Below are 23075 nucleotides of genomic sequence, written 5' to 3' on the forward strand. Positions count from 1 at the left end.
GTGGCCCATCCCATATGGGTACTGATGACTCCTCGCTCTCAGGAGGGCATGGCCTCAGGGGTTTATGCTTACTGTTATGAAATAGAATCACAGTGGCTATCCATCTTTGCCTGGGGCTCTGCCCTGGTGTCCCAGCCATGAGCTAAATACGCAAATACTGCCCCACTCTCTGGGGAAGCAGCCTTGGTTTCTGGGAAATATATGCCACTTGCAGCCCACACCATCCCTGTCTTGACACAGAAGTGATTGCTAGGGGTATAGCACAAAGTCAAATGCTGATAACACATGGGAACCTCCGGGGCTGGGGTGAAGGGGATCGTATGAGATGATACTTCCCAAGGAACTTTGTTTCATTCTTCTTTTTTTTTTTGTAACAAAGACCTCTTCACATTGGTGAATTATGAATATGCAGAAAAGATGGTATGAGACCACTCCACGTCTCTGAACTGAGGCCAGTTTAATTCCTAGGGCTCTGGTCCCTGGTACTTTTCCTGCATTTTCAGCAGCACCTGAAATAGATTTCACTTCATATGAAATGCAAAACACTGCAGAGTAGAAAGCTCACCCTGGTCTGTGATCCAGGCGAGTGTTCTCAAGCCTGGTGTTCATATTTTTTTTTTTCCTCCCTTTCTTCAAAATACTGCCTTGCTAAAGCCCACAGATGGGGATCATAGGATAAGGAGATGCATAATATATTACCCAAAATATTCCACCAGGCATCTTCTTTTACAGGTCAGGAGGACTTGCAAATGGAGTCTTCTAGGTCACCACATTTCCATCTGAGAGAAATTCTCTCTCATAATTAAGATTAGGTCAGCATTTCCATTACAGAACGCGGTGGTAAAATCCATTCTGATGTGGGGCTTGGTTTGAAAGCTCTTGGAGAAACCTCTGAAAATGGTCATACAGCACTTTTCCCTTTAGAAACTAGAGAAACAAAAATGCACAGTGAGTCAGGAGCAGCAGGGTCAAGGGGGTGGGGGAGGTTGCCTCGGCCCCACGGTCCAGCGACACATGACATGGGAGGAGTTTTTGAGTCCCAGCCAGGGTTCCCCAGACTGTTGTCTGTCAGTCCTCTCTAACAGAATCACCTGGGCTCTACCTGTCCTCAGTGAATGCACATTCTTGCCCTCCTATGGCACAGCCTACCTGCTCCACCTGCTCATCAGCTCCACCCACACAGATGGTCCAGGGTGGGGCCTGGGAATCTGCATCTCATAAATACGTCCCCAGATGTTTTCCAGGAAAGGTGAAGCCTCCTAATCTAGGTCTTGCTACTTTGTTGCTGGTGGCCTTGGCGAAATAGCTCTACCTTCTGATGCCTTGTATCCTCATTTATAAGTAACAGCTAACATTTACTGAGTGTTTACCATGTGTCAAGCATGTTCTTAGAGTGTCTCATGACTTAGCTCATCTGAGTTTCGCAGCAGGCTTATAAGATTGGTACTATAATTATCTCCATTTTTAGGATGAGGAGTGGGAGACCCAGAGGAGTTAAGTAAGTTACCCAATGACACAGCTTAGTTGAGTGGCAGCGCTGGGCTTTGAGATTCAGTCTGGGGCCTCTCTGATGGCTCAGACAGTAAAGAATCTGCCTGTAATGTAGGACATCTGGGTTCGATCCCTGGGTTGGGATGATCCCCCAGAGAAGAAAATGGCTACCCACTCTAGTATTCTTTCCTGGAGAATCCCCATGGACAGAGAAGCCTGGTGGGCTTCAGTCAATGGGGTTGCAAAAAGTTGGACGCAACTGAGTGGCTAGCTGTTTCTCGGTCTGCCATGTTGTGCTGCTCCTTGAAGGATAGTATAACTCTTGCCATCCTGGATTGAGAGGGGCAAATGAAGTAGAGAATGTCAAATTACTTTGTGGTTATTTTTTTTTTTTAGGACTTAAAAAAAACTTATTTGGCTGAGCTGGGTCTTAGTCATGGCACACAGGATCTTTTAGTTACAGCATGTGGGAACTAGCTCCCTGACCATGGATCGAATCTGGGGCCCCTGCATTGAGATTGTGGGGTCTTAGCCACTGGACCACCGGGGAAGTCTGTATTTTTAGAATATTTCTCTGAACCCTGGGTCCACATCTCCTCCTGGCTTCCTATCTGGAATTGTCTGGGTTCTTCCCAGTCTCCAGTCATCCTTCCTCTCCCTTTCTGGTGCTACTTGAATCTTTGATTTGTGAACAGCTAATCTCACCAACTAATCTACACTCCAATGTTAATAAATGATGATAGCCTAATGCGTTTGCTTTTCTCAGATTACACACTTCCATTTTAGCTGGTTTTAACTCACGATTTCCTAATATGCTGACACTAGGAATCCCCCTCTCCTCCTTATCAGCCCCGTGTTCTATGAGATGTTTCTGAAAGAAGCAAACTTTGTGGGAATTGGTTCCACACATCCGAGCATCTTTGTACTTTATAAGACAAAAGAGAATTTGTGGGCGTTATTTATGTGTCTTATTTGAAATCTCGAAAAGTTCAGAAGAAATCCTCCTCACTGCCATCTGAATGGGTCACCCTTGTAAGAACCACTGTCTTGGGACTTCCCTGGTAGCTCAGTGGTTAAGACTTCACCTTCCAACGTAGGAGGTGAGTGTTCTATTTCTGGTGGGGAGCTAAGATCTCACAAGCCTCGTGGCCAGAAAACCAAAACACAAAACAGAAGCAATACTGTAACAAATTCAAAAAAGACTTTAAAAATGGTCCACATCAAAAAATCTTAAGAAAAAGAACCATTGTCTCTCCCCAAGGGCCACACAGCTGGGCAGAGTGGAGGCTGTCAGAACGGGGTACGGAGGGTACAGTGTGTGACGGGTGACATCCCACTCTGTCTCTGGGTCAGGCTGGCCCTGCTGCTCAGCACGTTTCCCCCAGGGAGCTGATGAGAAGGTGGACAGAAGACTCACTAAGAGGGTGGAACATGGAGCCCATGGAGCCTACAGGGATGGGATGGGGTTGCTGCCCAGGGAGGGGAAAACATGCCTGAAAGTTGCTGAGAAAGGTGAGTGTGTTTGCCTGAGGTTCATCACAGCCCTTCATCCTTGTGTGCAGCTTGTATCCGCCCTGTTTTTATTAATGGGTGTATTCTCTGGGCTCTGTGTACATACCTGACACACACAGGGGCTTCATTGCTCTGGGGCCGTGAATGGCTCCAGGGCCTGTGGAGCATCTGTGCTGCCTCTTCCCCCCACTGCCAACTCCATTCCCTCTCCTCCAGCCACACTGGCCTCCTTGGACACATTACCCATACTCCTTCCTTGGCCCTTTAGCTGGTCTCTTTCTTAGGCTTTTGGTTCTGATAGTCTTAAATCTTGGAAAACCCCTCAGTCCTGGGCAAACTGAGGCCATTGATCATCCTACATTTCTCTGGAATGTTCTTCTCCAACATTCCAACCAGGCAAACAAATCCTTTTGTTCCCATCAGGTCTTTGCTTAAATCTTGCTTTCTCAATGAGGCCCACTGCTTCCTACTCTCATGGTAAAATGGAAATTCTACCATTTCCCTAGAATTAAGCGTCCTGAGGGCAATCTGTCTTGTTGGTTTCTGACTTAGCCTGAGTGCCTAGAACAGTGCCTGGCATATAGTAGATGCTCAATAAATAAAGAAGGAATGAATGAGCACTCATATATTCTCTGCAGATGTTACTAGATATCATAGGAAGGGGGATTAAAAAGAGCACTGCTGTCCTCGCTTACAAAGAATTTATGATCTAGTGAGAGAAATACAGCAAGAAGTCAAGTTCTTTTCATCTGAAAAAGATTTATCCTTTATCCTGAGGTCCTCTCTTGATATAATCTAATTCCTTCCACCTCTGGCCATGTAAATTCTGTGAAAGGAGGTGCTCTTTGAATGATAGCCATTTCTTCAGTGTCCATCAAATCACACACTATTTGACTTTCACTTCTTCTGCTCCATTGAAATCTTTCTCCTTAAAGCCATTGATAACCTCTTTCCTGACAAATCAGTGACTAGCTATCCTTAGCCTACTGAACCCTCAGTCTCATCAGCCTGAATTGGATGCTTCCTCCTTCGTCAAGTGCTTCTTTCCCTTGCTTCTGTTGTATCTCCTGTGGGAATTCTTTCTTTTACAGGTCCCTGATCCCCTCTGCACTTCCCCAATGCTGGTTCTTTCAGAAGGTTCTGTCCTTGGACTGTTCCCTATTTCTTTTACAGTGTCCCTGTGTGAACTCACTTACTCTCAGGGCTTCAATGATTTTATATTCCTGATCTCCACCTCTCTGTCCCCAGCTCAAATCTCACTACCACACTTCAGCCTCATGGGCACTGCCTGCTTTGTATCTCCCTTTGGATGACACCCAGGCACCCCCTGCTGGCCACATCCCAACAGAACCAACTACCAGCCATTCCTAACACACCGCTTTCTGTTTCCTTGATTTCTATTAATGGCACCACCATTTAGTTAGGCTTTCAAGCTGGACAAGTGGGAGTCATCCTTGACTTCTCTGTTTCCTTCACCTCCTGGCCCCCCTCCACCGACCATATTCATTAAATTATCGGGTCCTATTAATTTTACTTCCAAAACTTATTTTCAAATATGTCATTTTTACTCTATACCAACAACCATCCTCTCTCCCTTCGCCCACTCAGCAGCCAGCAGCCTCCTAACAGATTTCATGCCTCTGGTCTTTGTCCTCAAGCCCATCCTCCATAATGTTGCCATTCTTTCCCTACTGAACACTTATCGTGTGCCAGGCATGGCGATAGGTACTAGGAATACAACAGTGAAAAAGACATAGACCCCATTTTCATAAATCAGCAAGATCCACATAAATAATAAATCTCACCCTGGCCCTTTCTGGTTTACAACCTTCCAACATGTTTCAACCCTTGTCCCAATTATCCTTTGCATGCTTCAGTCATGAATCCCTTTTGAAATCTGATAAAAGCTGAATTCATGCCTAAAACTTGGTAACAGCTTCAGGGGAAAGGACCCTGACCCTGAAGGCCAGGCTTCAAGAATCCTTGACCTTTGGGTTGAGCAGATGCAAACTATTATACACAGGATGGATAAACAGCAAGGTCCCACTGTATATCACAGAGAACCCTATTCAATATTCTGTGATAATGGAAAAGAATATGAAAAAGAATATACATATCACTTTGCTGTATAGCAGAAATTAACACAACATTGTAGATCAAACGTATTTCAAAAAAATTTAAAAAAAATTCGTGACCTTTATAATCAAGTGTAAGCCTTTCTGAATATACACCTAGCCCTCCATAGCCTCATCTGTGGCCCTGCTGCTTGACTTGCCTGTAGTCATGTCCACCTGTCTCACTCTTTGGTGTCACAACAGCTTCAACCTTCCTGAAACTCCTCACATGCCTCATTCATTTACCTGGTGACCATTTATGAAGAAGCCAATTTCTTAGATTCTGAGTCACAAAAGCACAGAGGTGAAAAAGAATGTGACGTGGGCTTTACATTCTCTATGGCTTTCTTTTGCTTCGGCTCTGCCCTCTCGTGGTGCCTCTTGGGTCCTTCCTTGATAACTGGTCATTGCTACTGCTAAGTCACTTCAGTCATGTCTGACTCTGTGCGACCCCATAGATGGCAGCCCACCAGGCTCCGCCGTCCCCGGGATTCTCCAGGCAAGAATACTGGAGTGGGTTGCCATTTCCTTCTCCAGAGCATGAAAGGGAAAAGTGTAAGTGAAGTCGCTCAGTCGTGTCCGACTCTTAGCGACCCCACGGACTGCGGCCTACAACTGGCCCACTTTGAAATTCAACTTGGGCATCTTTATTCCTGGAAGATTCTCCTAGATATAATCTCCTTCTTCAGACGGAATTCCTTCTCTGGGTTCATGGGTCTGCAAGTACCTGTCTCTGAGTGTTAATACATTATAATGGTACTTTTTTGTTTATGTGGCTGTTTCTTATACTAAATTACGAACTCTGAAGGGGCTTCCCAGCTGGCACTAGTAATGGCACTAGTTCTTTGCAGATGGTAAAGAACCCGCCTGCCAATGCAGGAAACATAAGAGATGTGGGTTTAGTCCCTGAGTCAAGATGATCCCCTGGATGAGGGCGTGGCAACCAGCTTCAGGATTCTTGCCTGGGAAATCCCATGGACAGAAGAACCTGACAGGCTACAGTCAATAGGGTCGCATAGAGTCAGACACGACTAAAGTGACTTAGCACACACACAGGAGCTTTACAAGGGCAGAAAGAGTTTTGTTCTTGAGGGCTTTATCCTTTGGTGCCTGCTTCAATTTACTGCTCAATAAATACTTGTGAAATGGATGAGTGAAGAGGAAGAATGAAGAAGGCTAGAAATACTGTATCAAGCTGCACCAAAGGAGACCCCTGAATGCTGGCCTAGGCATTTTGTTCTTTACTGAGTAGTTCATGGGAGAGCCATTGGACATGTTGGGCAGAGGATGGTAGGGTATAAGTGAGCCATTAGTGCATCTTTGTGATGGAAAATCCAGCAATAGCTTCCAAGTGGAGGAATAGGCTTCTGCCAAGGGCAGAATCTAGGTACCAAAGAAGCAACGTGGAGGGAAGAGCCCTGCTGGAAAAGCTGGGCTGGGGGCTCTGGCTTTAGCTGCACCACTGTTTAAGCTGTGCTTTATTTTTACCTCCCTCTCCCAGCCCTAGTTTCATCACCTGTTAATTTAGGAAGTTTAATTGGATGTGCTCTGGGCTCCTATTCTATGTCTCTGGGTCTTTCCTGCTTGATAGCACCTCTCTGTTGCAGACCCAAACCCGCAGCTTCTCTAGGAGCTTGGAACAGGGTGCTTGCTAGAAAATGGCCCCTGGAGTCCACCGTAGCCACTTCGTTCGTGCCTTGCTTAATTTGGATGCCTGGAGAGATAACTCAGACTTGGAATGCAGCGGAGGGTATTTCAGGGTTGATAGGGATCTCAGACGTCACCAGGGCTTTGACTGTTGGATAATTAGGCCCCAAGCGACAGCTGGCTACATCTCTAGCCCCTGTGTCCTGTGTCAGATTGACTCTGGCTCCCTCGTTCTCTCTCATTGGTTAGAGACGGCTCCTGGCTGGGATATTCCTGCGAGGAGAGGCCTGTTGTCAGAGCTGGACGAGGTCCCTCAGAAGAAACCCCATGCAGGTGAGAGGGGCCAGTGTGTGCCCACTCTTCCCTCTAACAGGCTGAGGCTTCCCGTCTGGTTGCTGCTTTAAACACACCCCAGGTCCCAGTAGGAGGCGGGGATCTTACGGGGACGTGTGAGCACACCACCCCCTGTGCCTGTGCACGGCCTTGCTGGGGAGTCAGGAGTGTCACCCAAGGGCTTTATAACAGGCCAGGCAGGTGGCGTTTCTGCCTTTCTTGAGGATTGAGGGACTCAGACCCAGAGAGGCTGAGCAACTTGCCCTGGTCTTGAGCCAGTATTTGCCCCTGGGCTTTTAACTCCAGAGCCAATAGTCTGTCTAACCACACAGGTGTGGAGAAGCAGCCGTTCCACCCTACAAGCTGCCTACACAGGGACTGTTTACTATTGTGCAAAAATGGAGGAAACTTGGAATCCCCAAGGTGGGTTTGAGTCCTGACTCTGCCATTTGCATGTGGCCTCTTGTGGCTTAGTTGGTAACGAATCCAATGCAGGAGACATGGGTTCGATCCCTGGGTTGGAAAGATCCCCTGGAGAAGGGAAATGCTACCCACTCCAGTATTCTGGCCTAGAGAATTCCATGGACCATATAGTCCATGGGGTCGCAAAGAGTCAGACATGACTGAGTGACTTTCACTTTGGAAAGTGACTCCACACACCTGTGAGCTTTGTTTACCTTATAGAAATCAGGGGCCTCTGATTCCACTTACTGTAGAAAGTTGTTGTGAGGAAGAACTGGGGTAACAGATGTGGGCCCCAGGCTTTCTGGGAAGTGGCAGGACCCCTGCAGGAGAAAGAGACAAGGGGCATCTCTAGGGCCCCTCTAGTGTTCCTTCAAGTGGGACTGAGAGGTCCCAGGGGCTGGGATGCAGGAGGAAGTAAGGATGAGGGAGCCCCTTGCTTGGAGACAGTCGCTGAGGAATGGAAGCCAAGTTCCAGTACCTGCTGGCTGTGAGACTTCCTGTAATTAACTCCACCCCTTTGCACCCCAGTACCTGCATCTGTGACTCTCAGTGTACCCCACAGGTTGTTATGCAACTTTTGAAAGGAGAGGAGGCCGGCCAAAGGGTGAATAATAATACAGAGGCCGTATAGTTCTTTAAAATCTAGCTTATCAAGAATTTTTTTGTCTGATTTGTGAATATACTTCTGTGAAATGTCCTATGAAAGGACAGAATTAAACTGTATTTTGGTATAATTTAATGAATAATCTTTGTTTCAAAGACTCAAAGCATTTTGGAATATTGTGCAAAAAAAAGAGAAAAAACCCTCTAGGCTGTTTGATCACTGTTGATAAGGAATCCTTTTAATTCTTTTTTTACTGATGTCAGTTGCAAGAGGCTGTAGGTAGAGATTGTGACAAAAGCAGCCGGGAAAAGCAGAACCTTCTCTGTCCCTTATGAATATTTTGAACATGTCCATAGAAAATATTTTTACCTGTTGACTCTTATTCCCCAACAAGGACAAACACTCTTCCTCCCATGAATGCCTTTTTCTTTCCATTTTCAATATTAATCCTCCCTATGATGTCCCTTTCTAGAGACCAAAGTAAGAGTTTGCTTGATATAAATAATGACACAGTGCATGGTCCTGGACTAACACAGAACACCAATTCAGACCTGACATTTCCCTATTATTTATTGTGCTATCAGCACAGCTTCTCAATTGGATCCTGGTCTTAAATCAGGGATCCCATCACGGAACCTAATGTGAGAGAAAACCAGATGCCCTAGGAGCTTGTTTTATTTATCCTCCCTGGCTTGTCAAGCAGTCAGAAATCGGAGACTCGACATTAAAAGGTATGTGCTGAATAACTCTGTCTGGTTGCTAATGATACTGTGATGTGGTGAAGCACCAGATACTGCTGATGCTACTCCGAGTATATCTGTATTCTAGCAGAGTCAGACCCAAACTCCTTTGTCTAATAAGACATTTAGAACATGCAGCTAGAGCATTCTCAAGGCATTTAAATTTCATTTGAGTCTTACGGAAAATGCAAAAGGGTCAAGGAATTAAGAGAGTTGTTTGAGCTTCAAGGTGGACTCAGTAGGTTAAATTCCGCTGGAGCATTGCTTGGACTACCTGGATTAAGTATGGGACAGGCCCCTGATGAGCTGCGTCCGGGTCAGGTGGGTGTTGTTCAATACACACAGGCACTGAGTGCCAACTCTGTAACAGCTGAATTCTAGAGATGGATGCAGAGGTCAAAATCTGTTGGCCCCTGCCCTAAAGAACCTATACTCTTAAGAGAGGTGGGGAAAAAAAAGTATGATTGTAGTCCCTAGGTGAAGCTTCTGCAGTGCTCTCCCTGAGGGTAACTGCCAGGTCTGTTGGACTTTGGCTTTGGGGCATCAATTATGGAAAAGAGTTCCAGAACTCTCCCATCTGATCTCTGCCTCCTAGAAAGTGGTGGTGACCCCATGTTTTCAAGAGGGTGATTTTCAAGGGTCCTTGTTCATTCCCTCACAATAATTAACTAAAAAGCAAGGAAAGACATTTCAGTGAAAGGCAAGAGATATCAGGTGAGATCCTGGATGAAGTCTTACGATGCAAAGATGGATATTTCCCTTTGACCACCTACTCTCAACTGAGAGGCAGGTCACATGGTACAATGGGAAAACTCAACTCTCTCCTGGAGACCTCTGGCCAGGCACGGAACCTAGTAAACTAGGTCTCAAAGGGGAAAGAAATAGCCTTGATTTATAATGTTTGCCAATTTCCATGGTGTAAATACTTCATCATGGCTGATTTCCAGCTGTCAGTGGTTTAAAAACTGGCTTGAAAGTTTTTGAAAATTTTGTAGGCTCTGGTGAGCCAGGGGGACTGGCTTCTGTTCACTGCTGCATGGAATACCGTTTAATCTTCATTTCCACAGAGGTAATAATTTCTGCCTTGGAATCTCCAAGGTTATGGTAAATATGGGCATGAAGTAGGCTGTGCCATGGATTATCTTGTGAAAGTTGCTCAGTCGTGTCCGACTCTTTGGGACCCCATGGGTTATACAGTCCATGGAATTCTCCAGGCCAGAATACTGGAGTAGGTAGCCGTTCCCTTCTCCAGGGGATCTTCCCAACCCAGGGATCGAACCCAGGTCTCCCACATTGCAGGTAGATTCTTTACCAGCTGAGCCACAATTATCATGGAGTGTCTTAATAAATGTTGATTCCCTTAACTCCTCTTTTCTGTACCTTCAGAACAGCAAAGTGAGATATGAATTGTCACTCACTCATTGATTCATTTGTTCAATATTTACTGATCAACTACTATGTAGGCTATGCTTCTAGGCCCTAAAGGTTTGAAATTGACTAAGATAAGAGTCTTGTCTGAGCGCAGCCTCTAGACCAGTGTGGAAGATGGAGCTATGAGTCAGAGTCATAGTTGGGTGCACAGAGGTTAATGCTGTGAACTAGCTGTGTGAAGATCATGAGGGGAGCAAACAGGAGGGCCAAAGAGGAAAGGGGGATCAACTGGGGAAAGGTTCTTGGAGGCAGACACATTTATTGAGTTCTGACGCGTGAGGTAGATAAGAAGGGGAGAAAGTCACTGTAAGCCAGTGTGGACAAGTGACTTTCTTTTCATTATTTCTCCTCTAAGGAACATTTTCAGACATCTTTTTCTTAATCATTCTGACCTTCCTTCATGGAAAGTAAAAAGAGGCTGCACATACTGCATGTAAGCTTAGGCTTCATACATAAAAAGAGTGTGATATTTTTCTGCTCTCCAGAACCAAAGGGCAATGTTGCCTCTTATTGAGACTCTTCTTGTTAACTCTTGAGCCCATAATAAGCTGTTGATCATTATTTGCAGAATGAATGAATACATAAATAAGTGTCCCCACCAGTAGAGAAAACTACTGCAAGAAATGGGACCGAAGACTAAAATATAGCATAGGTGAATGAGGCACTGCAAGGCTTTGCTCTCATTTACAAATTTGGGCTTTCCAGGTGGCACTAGTGGTAAAGAACCTGCCTGCCAATGCAGGAGATGTAAGAGTCACAGGTTCAACCCCTGGGTCAGGAAGATCTGCTGGAGGAGGGTATGGCAACCCACTCCAGTATTCTTACCCAGAGATTTCCATGGACAGAGGAGGGTGGCAGGCTACAGTCCATAGGGTCACACAGAGTCAGACAATGACTAAAGTGACCTAGCACGCACAAATTAGGAAACCAGGCTCAGAGAGCAGTAAGTGATTGGATGGGTCAGCTGGGTCCAGTGATTAGGTAGGTCTTCAATTGCCAGCCTGAGATATCCAGTCTCAGTGACCTATGAGATTCTGAACCCCTTAACTCAGAGGAGGAGAGTTACCTGTGGCTCTCAGGACTCCTCCTAGTTGTTCCTTAGCAATGAGCCAAGTTGAGGTCTGTGGACAGAGATGTACAGCCACTGGCTAACTTATTACGCTCCAAAGTTTTAATGAAAGAGCTACAATTACCAAGTTCCCTGCCTTTGGCACTTGGGAATCCATCTCAATTTCCCCTTTCTTTCTGAAGCGACAGTGATTAAGGATTCATTCTGTACATAAAACAAGTGATCAATGGCTCCTGGCAGTTACCATTGTCTGTCCCCCCCAACCCCCACCCTCGCACCATCAGTAGACAATGTATCTTGGGGAGCTGCCGGGGCCTGAGAAAAATGAGTTTGCCAGACACAGTTCTATTTTGATTTAGATCACAAATAGCTCAGCTGAGTTTTTACATTGATAACAAGGAGATAGGCTCCATTTCCTGAGTTCTGAGGTCTGAGAGTATGTTCCATCTTTGTTGAGAGAGAAGGGGAGACTTCTTGTTGCTAGCTGTAATACACTGGACCTAGAATTCTGTGGTCAAGCAGCTGCCCAAGGGACTCAGTCTGACTGACCTGGCCCCTTTCCTGGAACTTGAGGGGTCTGTGGGGCCACCAAGCCTGTGGTCTGGGTTCTTCCTAGGCCTCTCAAACCAGTGCTCACTGGGCATCAACCTTAGAAAGAGGGAAAGAGGAAGCCAGCCTGTCAGCCACTGGTTCAGTGTCTAGGTGGGGCAGGGGCAGAAAACCCAGGAAGAGCTAGAGGGTGGAGAGGGGTGTCCTGGGCTGAGGCTGCCAGGCCCTCCCCTCGTGTGCCTGGAGGGACATCAGCCAGGAAGGAGCAAGGGCTCTGGAGGAGAGGAGATTCAGCCTCCCCATACCATACTCTCCCACAAATGCTCTCCTTCCCTTCAGCTCTCCTAATGGGAATAAATCCTGAATTTGTGCTTAAGGAGCCCAGGTTAGGGTCAGAAGCCAGTGGTAGGAATAAAGAATAATCAGTGAGAGAAGTACCAATAGAAGCAAATGCTGAAGGCTCTGGGGAAACTTTGCTGAGGAGACTTTAGGGAAGGCAGTGAGGGAAAAGGGTGAGTTCCCAACCAGGCAATCAGGGGAAGGGCCTTTTAGTCAGAAGCCACCATATGGATTAGAACACAATCCTCAGGAACTGGCGGGGCAGAGATGGGCACAAAGGTTGGACTATGTCTCTAGTGACAAGAGCACCAGAGGTTAGTCTGAGGCAAGAAGTGAATTCAGGTGAAACAGTGTCCACCTGTAATTTCAACTACTAACATAACTGTTGAAAATAAATTTTGGAAGGAAAGAAACCAAAACGTGAGCAACACTTAGCTCTGGTGATCATGAGTGACTTCTCTGTCCTTTGTCACATTTTCCCCTATACTCCAACTGTCAGTGAGCATGTGCTTACTTTAGAATTTTGCTCATTACTTTAGAATTTTTTGGCCTATTTTTAAACAGCTTTATTGAGATATTACTCACATACCATATAATTCATCCATTTAAAGCATACAAATCAGTGTTTTTTTAGTATATTCACAGAGTTGTGCAGTCATCACAGTCCATTTTAGATTATTGCATTATCCCTGAAAGATGCCCTGTACTCACTGAGAAACATTCCCTGTTTTCTGCATCCACCCCCAACTCCTACTTTGCATCTCTAAGTTTATCTGTTCTGGACATTTCATAGAAATGGAATCATATGATAAGTAGGTGCTTTTGTGTGACTGACTTTTCTTTCTTGAAATCATGTTTTCAAGGTTCATCATGTAGCATGTATTGATACATCAATCCCTTTTTATGACTGAATAATATTCCACTGTGTGGATATACCAAATTTTTTCTGTCCATCTTTGGTTGATGGACATTTAGGTTGTTTCTAAATTCTGGCTGTTATGAACAATGCTTCTATGAACAGTAATGTGTAAGTTTCTGTGTGAACATCTGTTTTCAGTTGTCTTGGGTATATTTACGTGTATGTGGAATTGCTGGATCATATCCTGGAGAATTCCATGGACAGAGGAGCCAGGCAGGCTACAGTCCATGGGATCGTAAAGAGACAGACATGACTAAGCAACTAACTTTCACTTTTCATGGTACTCTCTACTTAAATTTTTGAGGAACTGCCAGACTGTTTTCCATAGCAGCCCTATCACTTTACATTCCCACCAGCTATGTATGAGGGTTCCAATTTCTCATCATCTTCTCAACACTTGTTGTTATATATCTTTTTATTCTAGCCATCCTAATGGGTATTGAGTGGTATCCATTTTGTATCTGTGACTCCAATTTGCATTTCCCTAATGAGAAATAGATTTAAAGGACTAAATCTGATAGAATGCCTGATGAACTATGGATAGAGGTTTGTGACATTGTACAGGAGAAAGGAATCAAGACCATCCCCAAGAAAAAGAAATGCAAAAAAAGCAAAACGGCTGCCTGAGGAGGCCTTACAAATAGCTGTGAAAAGACAGGAAGCAAAAAGCAAAGGAGAAAAGGAAAGATATACCCATTTGAATGCTGAGTTTCAAAGAATAGCAAGGAGAGATAAGAAAGCTTTTCTCAGCGATCAGTGCAAAGTAGAGGAAAACAATAGAATGGGAAAGACTAGAGATCTCTTCAAGAAAATTACAGACACCAAGGGAACATTTCATGCAAAGATGGAGTCAGTAAAGGACAGAAATGGTAGGGACCTAAAAGAAGCTGAAGATGTTAAGAAGAGGTGGCAAGAATACACAGAAGAACTGTACAAAAGAACATCTTCACAACCCAGATAATCACGATGGTGTGACCACTCACCTAGAGCCAGACATCCTGAAATGTGAAGTCAAGTGGGCCTTAGAAAGCATCACTGCGAACAAAGCTAGTGGAGGTGATTGTCTTCCAGTTGAGATATTTCAAATCCTAGAAGATGATGCTGTGAAAGTGCTGCACTCAATATGCCAGCAAATTTGGAAAACTCAGCAGTGGCCACAAGACTGGAAAAAGGTCAATTTTCATTCCAATCCCAAAGAAAGGCAATGCCAAAGAATGCTCAAACTACCACACAATTGCACTCATCTCACACGCTAGTAAAGTAATGCTTAAAATTCTCCAAGCAAGGCTTCAGCAATACCTGAACCGTGAACTTCCAGATGTTTAAGCTGGTTTGAGAAAAGGCAGAGGAACCAGAGATCAAATTGCCAACATCTGCTGGATCATCGAAAAATCAAGAGAGTTCCAGAAAAACATCTATTTCTGCTTTATTGACTGTGCCAAAGCCTTTGACTGTGTGGATCACAATAAACTGTGGAAAATTCTGAAAGAGATAGGAATACCAGACCACCTGACCTGCCTCTTGAGAAACCTGTATGCAGGTCAGGAAGCAACAGTTAGAACTGGACATAGAACAACAGACTGGTTCCAAATAGGAAAAGGAGTACGTCAAGGCTGTACATTGTCACCCTGCTTATTTAACTTCTATGCAGAGTACAGCATGAGAAACACTGGGCTGGAAGAAGCACAAGCTGGAATCAAGATTGCCGGGAGAAATATCAATAACCTCAGATATGCAGATGACACCACCCTTATGGCAGAAATTGAAGAAGAACTAAAGAGCCTGTTGATGAAAGTGAAAGTGGAGGGTGAAAAAGGTGGCTTAAAGCTCAACATTCAGAAAACTAAGATCATGGCATCCAGTCCCATTACTTCGTGGCAGATAGATGGGGAAACAGTGGAAACAGTGGCTGACTTTATTTTTCTGGGCTCCAAAATCACTGCAGATGGTGATTGCAGCCATGAAATTAAAAGATCCTTACTCCTTGGAAAGAAAGTTATGACCAACCTAGACAGCATATTTAAGAACAGAGACATTACTTTGCCAACAAAGTCCCTCTAGTCAAGGCTATGGTTTTTCCAGTGGTCATGTATGGATGTGAGAGTTGGACTGTGAAGAAAGCTGAGCATCAAAGAATTGATGCTTTTGAACTGTGGTGTTGGAGAAGACTCTTGAGAGTCCCTTGGTCTGCAAGGAGATCCAACCAGTCCATCCTAAAGGAGATCAGTCCTGCGTGTTCATTGGAGGGACTGATGTTGAAGCTGAAACTCCAATACTTTGGCCACCTGATGTGAAGAACTGACTCACTGGAAAAGACCCTGATGCTGGGGAGGATTGAGGGCAGGAGGAGAAGGGGATGACAGAGGATGAGATGGCTGGATGACATCATCGACTCGATGGACATGGGTTTGGGTGGACTCTGGGAGTTGGTGATGGACAGGGAGGCCTGTCGTGCTGCGGTCCATGGGGTCACAAAGAGTCGGACATGACTAAGTGACTGAACTGAACTGAACTGAATGACTAACAATATTGAATACTTATTCATGTAATTATTAGCTATTGGTGTATCTTCTTTGGAGAAATTTCCATTCAGATCCTTTGCCAATTTTAAAATTGGGTTATTTGTCTTTCTATTGTTGCATTATAAGAGCTCTTTATATATTCTGGAGACTATACCCATAACAGATATACAATTTGCAAATATTTTCTCAGATTCTTTAGGTTGTCTCTTTCACCTTCTGGAAAATATCTTTTGCAAGACAAAAGTTTTTAATTTTTATCAAAATTCAAATTTATTTATTTTTATTTTTCTTTGGTTTCTTGTTCTTTAGATACTAAGAAACTTTGGCCTAATCCAGGGTCACAGAAATTTATCCGTGTTTTCTTCTAAGAGTTTTATAGTTTCAGCTCTTATATTTATATTGATTTATTTTGAGTCATCGTTTTATATGATGTAAGGTAAGGTTCCAATTTCATTTTTTTGCATGTGAGTATGGGCTTTCCTGGTGGCTCAGAAGGCAAAGAATCCACCTGCAATGCGGGAGACCTGGATTCATTCCCTAGGTTGGAAGGATCCCCTGGAGGAGGGCATGGCAACCCACTCTAGTGTTCCTGCAGGGAGAATTCCCCTGGACAGAGGAGCCTGGCAGACTACAGCCCGTGGGGTCGCAAAGTGTCGGACGGGACTGAGTGACCAAGCACAACACAGCACCTAGTTGGTCCATCACCATTTGTTCAAAAGTCTAACTTTTTTCTCCCTTTGAATTGTCTTGGCACCTTTGTCAAGAATCAACTTCCTTTTAAAGGTGTGGATTTTTAAAATTTTTTTATTGAAGGATAATTGCTTTACCGAATTTTGTTGTTTTCTGTCAAACCTCAACATGAATCAGCCATCGGTTCAGTTCAGTCGCTCAGTCATGTCTGACTCTTCAGGACCCCATGAATCTGAACTCTGCACTCAGATGGGAATATCTTTCCCTTTCTCCTTTGCTTTTCGCTTCTCTTCTTTTCACAGCTATTTGTAAGGCCTCCTCGGACAGTCATTTTGATTTATTTGCATTTCTTTTCCATGGGGATGGTCTTGATTCCTGTCTCCTGTACAATGTCACGAACCTCTGTCCATAGTTCATCAGACACTCTGTCTATCAGATCTAGTCCCTTAAATCTATTTCTCGCTTCCACTGTATAATCATAAGGGATTTGATTTAGGTCATACCTGAATAGTCTAGTGGTTTTCCCTACTTTCTTCAGTTTAAGCCTGAATTGGGCAATAAGGGGTTCATGACCTGAGCCACAGTCAGCTCCTGGTCTTGTTTTTGCTGACTGTATAGAGCTTCTCCATCTTTGGCTGCAAAGAATATAATCAATCTGATTTTGATGTTGACCATCTGGTGATGTCCATGTGTAGAGTCTTCTCTTGTGTTGTTGGAAGAGGGTGTTTGCTATGACCAGTGCATTCTCTTGGCAAAACTCTATTAGCTTTTGCCCTGCTTCATGCTGTACTCCAAGGCTAAATTTGCCTGTTACTCCAGGTGTTTCTTGACTTCCTACTTTCGCATTCCAGTCCCCTATAATGAAAAGGACATTTTTGGGGGGCGTTAATTCTAAAAGATCTTGTAGGTCTTCATAGAACCGTTCAACTTCAGCTTCTTCAGCATTACTGGTTGGGGCATAGGCTTGGATTACTGTGATATTGAATGGTTTGCCTTGGAAACAAACAGAGATCATTCTGTCATTTTTGAGATTGCACCCAAGTAGTGCATTTTGGGCTCTTTTGTTGACCATGATGGCTACTCCATTTCTTCTAAGGGACTCCTGCCCACAATAGTAGATGTAATGGTCATCTGAGTTAAATTCACCCATTCCAGTCCATCTTAGTTTGCTGGTTCCTAGAATGTTGACGTTCACACTTGCCATCTCCTGTTTGACCACTTCCAATTTGCCTTGATTCATGCCATAGGTATACATATATCCCCTCCCTTTTGAACTTCCCTCCCATCTCCCTCCCCATCTCACCCCTCTAGGTTGATGCAGAGCCCCTGTTTGAGTTTCCTGAGCCATACAGCAAATTCCCGTTAGCTATCTATTTTACATATGGTAATGTAAGTTTCCATGTTACTCTTTCCATACATCTCACCCTCTCCTCCCCTCTCTTCACGTCCATAAGTCTATTCTCTATGCCTGTTTCTCCATTGCTGCTGCTGCTGCTGCTAAGTCGCTTCAGTCGTGTCTGACTCTGTGTGACCCCATAGACAGAACCCACCAGACTTCCCCATCCCTGGGATTCTCCAGGCAAGAACACTGGAGTGGGTTTCCATTTCCTTCTCCAATGCATGAAAGTGAAAAGTGAAAGTGAAGTCGCTCAGTCGTGTCTGACTCTTCGTGACTCCATGGACTGCAGCCTACCAGGCTCCTCCGTCCGTGGGATTTTCCAGGCAAGAGTACTGGAGTGGGTTGCCATTGCCTTCTCCATTGCTGCCCTGTAAATAAATTCTTCAGTACCATTTTTCTAGATACCGTATATATGCACTAGAATACGATATTTATCTTTCTCTTTCTGACTCACTTCACTCTGTATAATAGGTTCTAGGTTCATCCACATCATCAGAACTGATTCAAATGCATTCCTTTTTATGGCTGAGTAATAGTCCATTGTGTATATGTACCACAACTTCTTTATCCATTCATCTGTTGCTTGGCATCTAGGTTGTTTCCATGTTCTAGCTGTTGTAAATAGTGCTGCAATGAACAATGGGATATATGTGTCTTTTTCAACCCTGGTTTCCTCTGGGTATATGCCTAGCAGTGGGATTACTTCTGGATTCTTAATTTTGCTTTATTGATCTATATGTGTATTCTTATGTCAGCACTTTATGTCACACAGTTTTGATTACTGTGGCTTTGTATGAAATTTTGAAGTTGTGAAGTGTGAGTTCTTCAACTTTTTTTTTTTTTTTAAGGATTATTTTGGCTCTTCTGGGTCCCTTGAATTATTATATGAATTTTAGGATCAATTTATCACTTTGGCCAAAAAAGCCTACTGGGATATGATCAAGATGGCATGGAATTTATCAATCAATTTGGGGGCTTTACTTTTAAAAAAGGAAAGTGGTCTTGAAGTGAGGCTGTATGGTATAGAAGAAAGCGTGGATGGAAGTTTCAAGGTCAGGTGGACATCAGTTCATATCTGACCTCCCAGCACTGGCAAGCTCTTGATCTTGGGCAATTCAGGTCTTCTTCTTTGAGCCTCACATTCCTTATTTGTAAAGCAGATCTACAGATACTTATTCTAAAGCTGTTTTGAGAATTAACCAAGCTTATCTGAACAATGTATATGGACAGTGTCTAACAGTGTCTATCTGTTTTCTGGGGTCTTTGGAACTCACCCAACTAACAGGAGGGAAAGTATCAGATCATAAAAATGTAAAGGCTGTGAAGGACCTCAGTGATTAAATTGATGCATATTGAAACGTCTTTGTCTGTGACCTTAATCTTTCCTTTGCCCCTAGAATACTTTTCTCTCTATACTGCTGACAAAATTCTATTCCCTCTGATGGCCTAGTTGGAAGTAATCTTCTCTTTTTTGAAAGTACCCAGCAGTTTTTCTTCTCTGACAGCATCTAATTCTGTTTGCCTATTTTCAATGGATTTGGGTGTGAGTCTTGGCTCCACTTTTAAATTGTAAGCCTATAAAGGCAGAATTGGTCATGCCCTCCTTAAAATATCAGTGTGGCAGAGTGGGACAAAGCATGGCCCTATTCATGGTTAGACAGTGTGGGTGTCTATATGTGTATGTGTGTTGGGGGTGGGTATCTTTCCCTACACTCCTCTCTTCACCCTTCCCAAGGATACATATAATCCACCTCATGCTCGTCAAGGCTCTGCTGACAGTGAAGTGTTTAAGGACAGATGAGTTGACTTGAAGACCTTTGAAGTGGTACTGAGATTTCTTCTGCCCTGAAGTGTGGGTGCTTCCTTCATCACCCACACTCAGCACAACTGGGAGGCAACTGACGTCCTCTCCTCATTGATCATTACTTTTAGCTTTGCCAGTTTGATAGATGAAAAATAATATCGTGTCCTAATTTGTATTTCTTTCATTACTCCTACAGTAGAATTTTTAAATATGTTTATTAGCCATTTGTATTTCTTTTTTGGTTAGCTTTTCTACCTGAAGTATTTCAGCTTTTGGATTTGTACTGCTAAGGAGTAGACTGGGATTAGCAGGAGATGCAGTTTAACAACCTGTTGCAGGCCAGTCAGACAAGTTTGAAACTGACTCATTCTGGGGTGTGTGTGGGGTTGTGTGTGAGGTATGTCTGGGGGGTTGTGTGTTTGTAGGGTGGGGACACAGCCTTAGGGAACTGAGGACTCACCTTTGATATCATTCTGTGGCAGTCTTAGTTATAATAGAACGATTCTGACATGTGGTCCTTATTAAATGCAAATTTTAGCATCATAGCCCTCTGTGTAGAGCTCCAACTGAGATCTGTTTCTCTTAATTCTTTTATTTAAGCCTCCTTGCTGACTTCAGATGTTGGTGACACTGTCAAAGTATCTCTTCTGTGCACACAGGCTTCTGATCACTGCCCTTAGAAAAATAGAATGGAACATTACACGCCCCCATTGGGGTGAGAAATTGCCTTTTTGTATCTGTTACCAGTTGTCAGTTAATTACCTAAATGTTGGATGAAGGCTAGAAGTGAGGCAGGGCTGGAGGCAGAAAGGGAGGGGGATTTTCTGTGCTCCCTGGCCACATGGAGGGGTCCTGATGCCTGGAGTAGGCTGTTGGAGCAGGAGGATCACAGGAAGGTCCAACCAGGCTGTCCTGGTGAGGCCCTGGGAAGCTGAGGGCAGAGACATCAGTGCCCTGTCCTTGCTCAGAACCTGAGAGAAAGGTTTTGTGGATGGCTTCATGGAGCAAGGGGTGTTTGGGTTAAAAGTAGGGGGACAAGGGATGATGATGCTTTGTGTGGAGGGACAAGCAGGGAAAAGACCTGGGGCCATGAGAGCCCCACTTCCCATGTGGGGAAGTGGCAAGTGATGGAGACCGGCTAGGGCTCCAGGGCTCTAGACGTGGATGGTGGGAGTAAATGGTGGGGATGGAAAAGTGGACCCTGAGTGCCTGGAGGAGGCTTGAGGCTCTCTTCTATAGGTGGCAGGGATATCAAGTAGGACAGCCTCAGGATGCTCAGGAGGAAGAATCCGCTGCCACATTCACTGAGGGGCTGTGAGATGAAGTGACAAGGCTTTGTAGGGCCAATTCTGACTTCTGGGTGGATGGTGTTGCCCGGAACAGAGGTGGGGATATAAGTAAAGAGTTCAGAATCTGTTCAGTTCATTCAATCAGTTATGTCCGACTCTTTGTGACCCCATGAACCGCAGCACGACAGGCCTCCCTGTCCTTCACCAACTCCCAAAGTCCACCCAAACCCATGTCCATCGAGTCGGTGATGCCATCCAACCATCTCATCCTCTGTCGTACCCCTTCTCCTCCCACCCTCAATCTTTCCCAGCATCAGGGTCTTTTCCAGTGAGTCAGCTCTTCACATCAGGTGGCCAAAGTATTGGAGTTTCAGCTTCAACATCAGTCCTTCCAATGAATATTCAGGACTGATTTCCTTTAGGATGGACTGGTTGGATCTCCCTGCAGTCCAAGGGACTCTCAAGAGTCTTCTCCAATTACAAAGTTCAAAAGCATCAATTCTTCACGCTCAGCTTTCTTCACAGTCCAACTCTCACATCCATACATGACCACTAAAAAAAACCATAGCCTTGACTAGACAGACCTTTTTTGACAAAGTAATGACTCTGCTTTTTAATATGCTGTCTAGATTGGTCATAACTTTCCTTCCAAGGAGTAAGCATCTTTTAATTTCATGGCTGCAATCACCATCTGCAGTGATTTTGGAGCCCCCAAAGATAAAGTCAGCCACTGTTTCCCCATCTATTTCCCATGAAGTGATGGGACCAGATGCCATGATCTTAGTTTTCTGAATGTTGAGCTTTAAGCCAACTTTTCCATCCTCCTCTTTCACTTTCATCAAGAGGCTCTTTAGTTCTTCTTCATTTTCTGCCATAAAGGTGGTGTCATCTGCATATCTGAGGTTATTGATATTTCTCCCGGCAATCTTGATTCCAGCTTGTGTTTCTTCCAGCCCAGCGTTTCTCATGATGTACTCTGCATAGAAGTTAAATAAGCAGGTTGACAATATCAGCCTTGATGTACTCCTTTTCCTATTTGGAACCAGTCTGTTGTTCCATGTCCAGTTCCTGACCTGCATATAGGTTTCTTCAGAATGGAACATGTTAAAATGTGGAAATTGAGGTGGGAGTTTGGGGAACATCAGGGTTTGTGGGCAGAACAAGGATCATCTGTGAAAGAGATCAGAGTGAGAGGAAACTCTGTCCAAATCAGTTTCCTGGAGGCCTATAAAGGAGGAAGCACTTCTAGAAGGCAGGCACCAGTGATAGTGTCAATTGCTGAAAGAGTTTGGATCAATGTTTAGATGAATTGGACAGAGATGCATTTGGTTAAGGGCATGGGCTTTGAGTTGAGGTGAACTGGAGGTCAAAATTTTGTTCCAACACCTAGTATTTCTAGGGTCTTAGAGATATAATACTAAGCCTGAGTCTCAGCTTCTGCATCTGTAGAATGGGGAGATGATAGTAGTAGCCAACATAGGATTGTTGCAAGGATTAAGTGAACTGCAGGTGAGGTAGTAGGTGCAGATCCTGGAACACTGAGCAAACAATAAATATTACTCACTGTAGTTATAATAGGTAAAAGTGGTAACAATATCTACTTACAAAACTGTGGTAAGAATTACATGAGAGCATGCTTGAATACAGACTTCCCAGGTGGCGCTAGGTGGCCCCCCCCCGCCCCGCCCCGGCAATGTAGGTAGGTGTCAGAGACACAATTTCGATCCCTGGGTTGGGAAGATCCTCTGGAGGAGGCCATGGCAACTCACTCCAGTATTATTGCCTGGAGAATTCCCCTGGACAGAGGAGCCTGGCAGGTTACAGTCCATGGGGTCACAAAGAGTTGGACATGACTGAAGCTACTTAGCATGCATGCATGCTCACTGTCTCTTGTCCAGTCCCCGATGTTTGGGTGTGATACTGTGATTTGCAATAAGAAATGTATATATATTTGGTCTCTGTGGCTTTTACAGGCACAAATTTCCCCAAACCCCTAGAATTGTCTGTGATGAGACCCATAAAGGTGTCTTTTGTTATGTTAATGAGGTGACTTTTGGAAAGCATCTAAGCTGGTTGCTGGGGGAACCAGCCTTGTGATTACAGGGCTTGACCTTTCAGTCCCCGCCCCTGTGAGCCAACCCTCAACCTCTGGGGAGGG

General features: G+C 44.5%; 1 protein-coding gene across 2 annotated transcripts in view; it reads left to right on the top strand.

Moving 5' to 3' along the window:
- Nucleotides 1–23075, top strand: part of LOC145512873 (uncharacterized) — a 606383-nt gene that overhangs the window by 2322 nt on the left and 580986 nt on the right. The window lies entirely within an intron of this gene.

Source organism: Giraffa tippelskirchi, chromosome 7 (assembly GCF_054371585.1).
Source record: "Giraffa tippelskirchi isolate mGirTip1 chromosome 7, T2T-mGirTip1v1.2.pri, whole genome shotgun sequence".
Classification (NCBI taxonomy): Eukaryota; Metazoa; Chordata; class Mammalia; order Artiodactyla; family Giraffidae; genus Giraffa; species Giraffa tippelskirchi.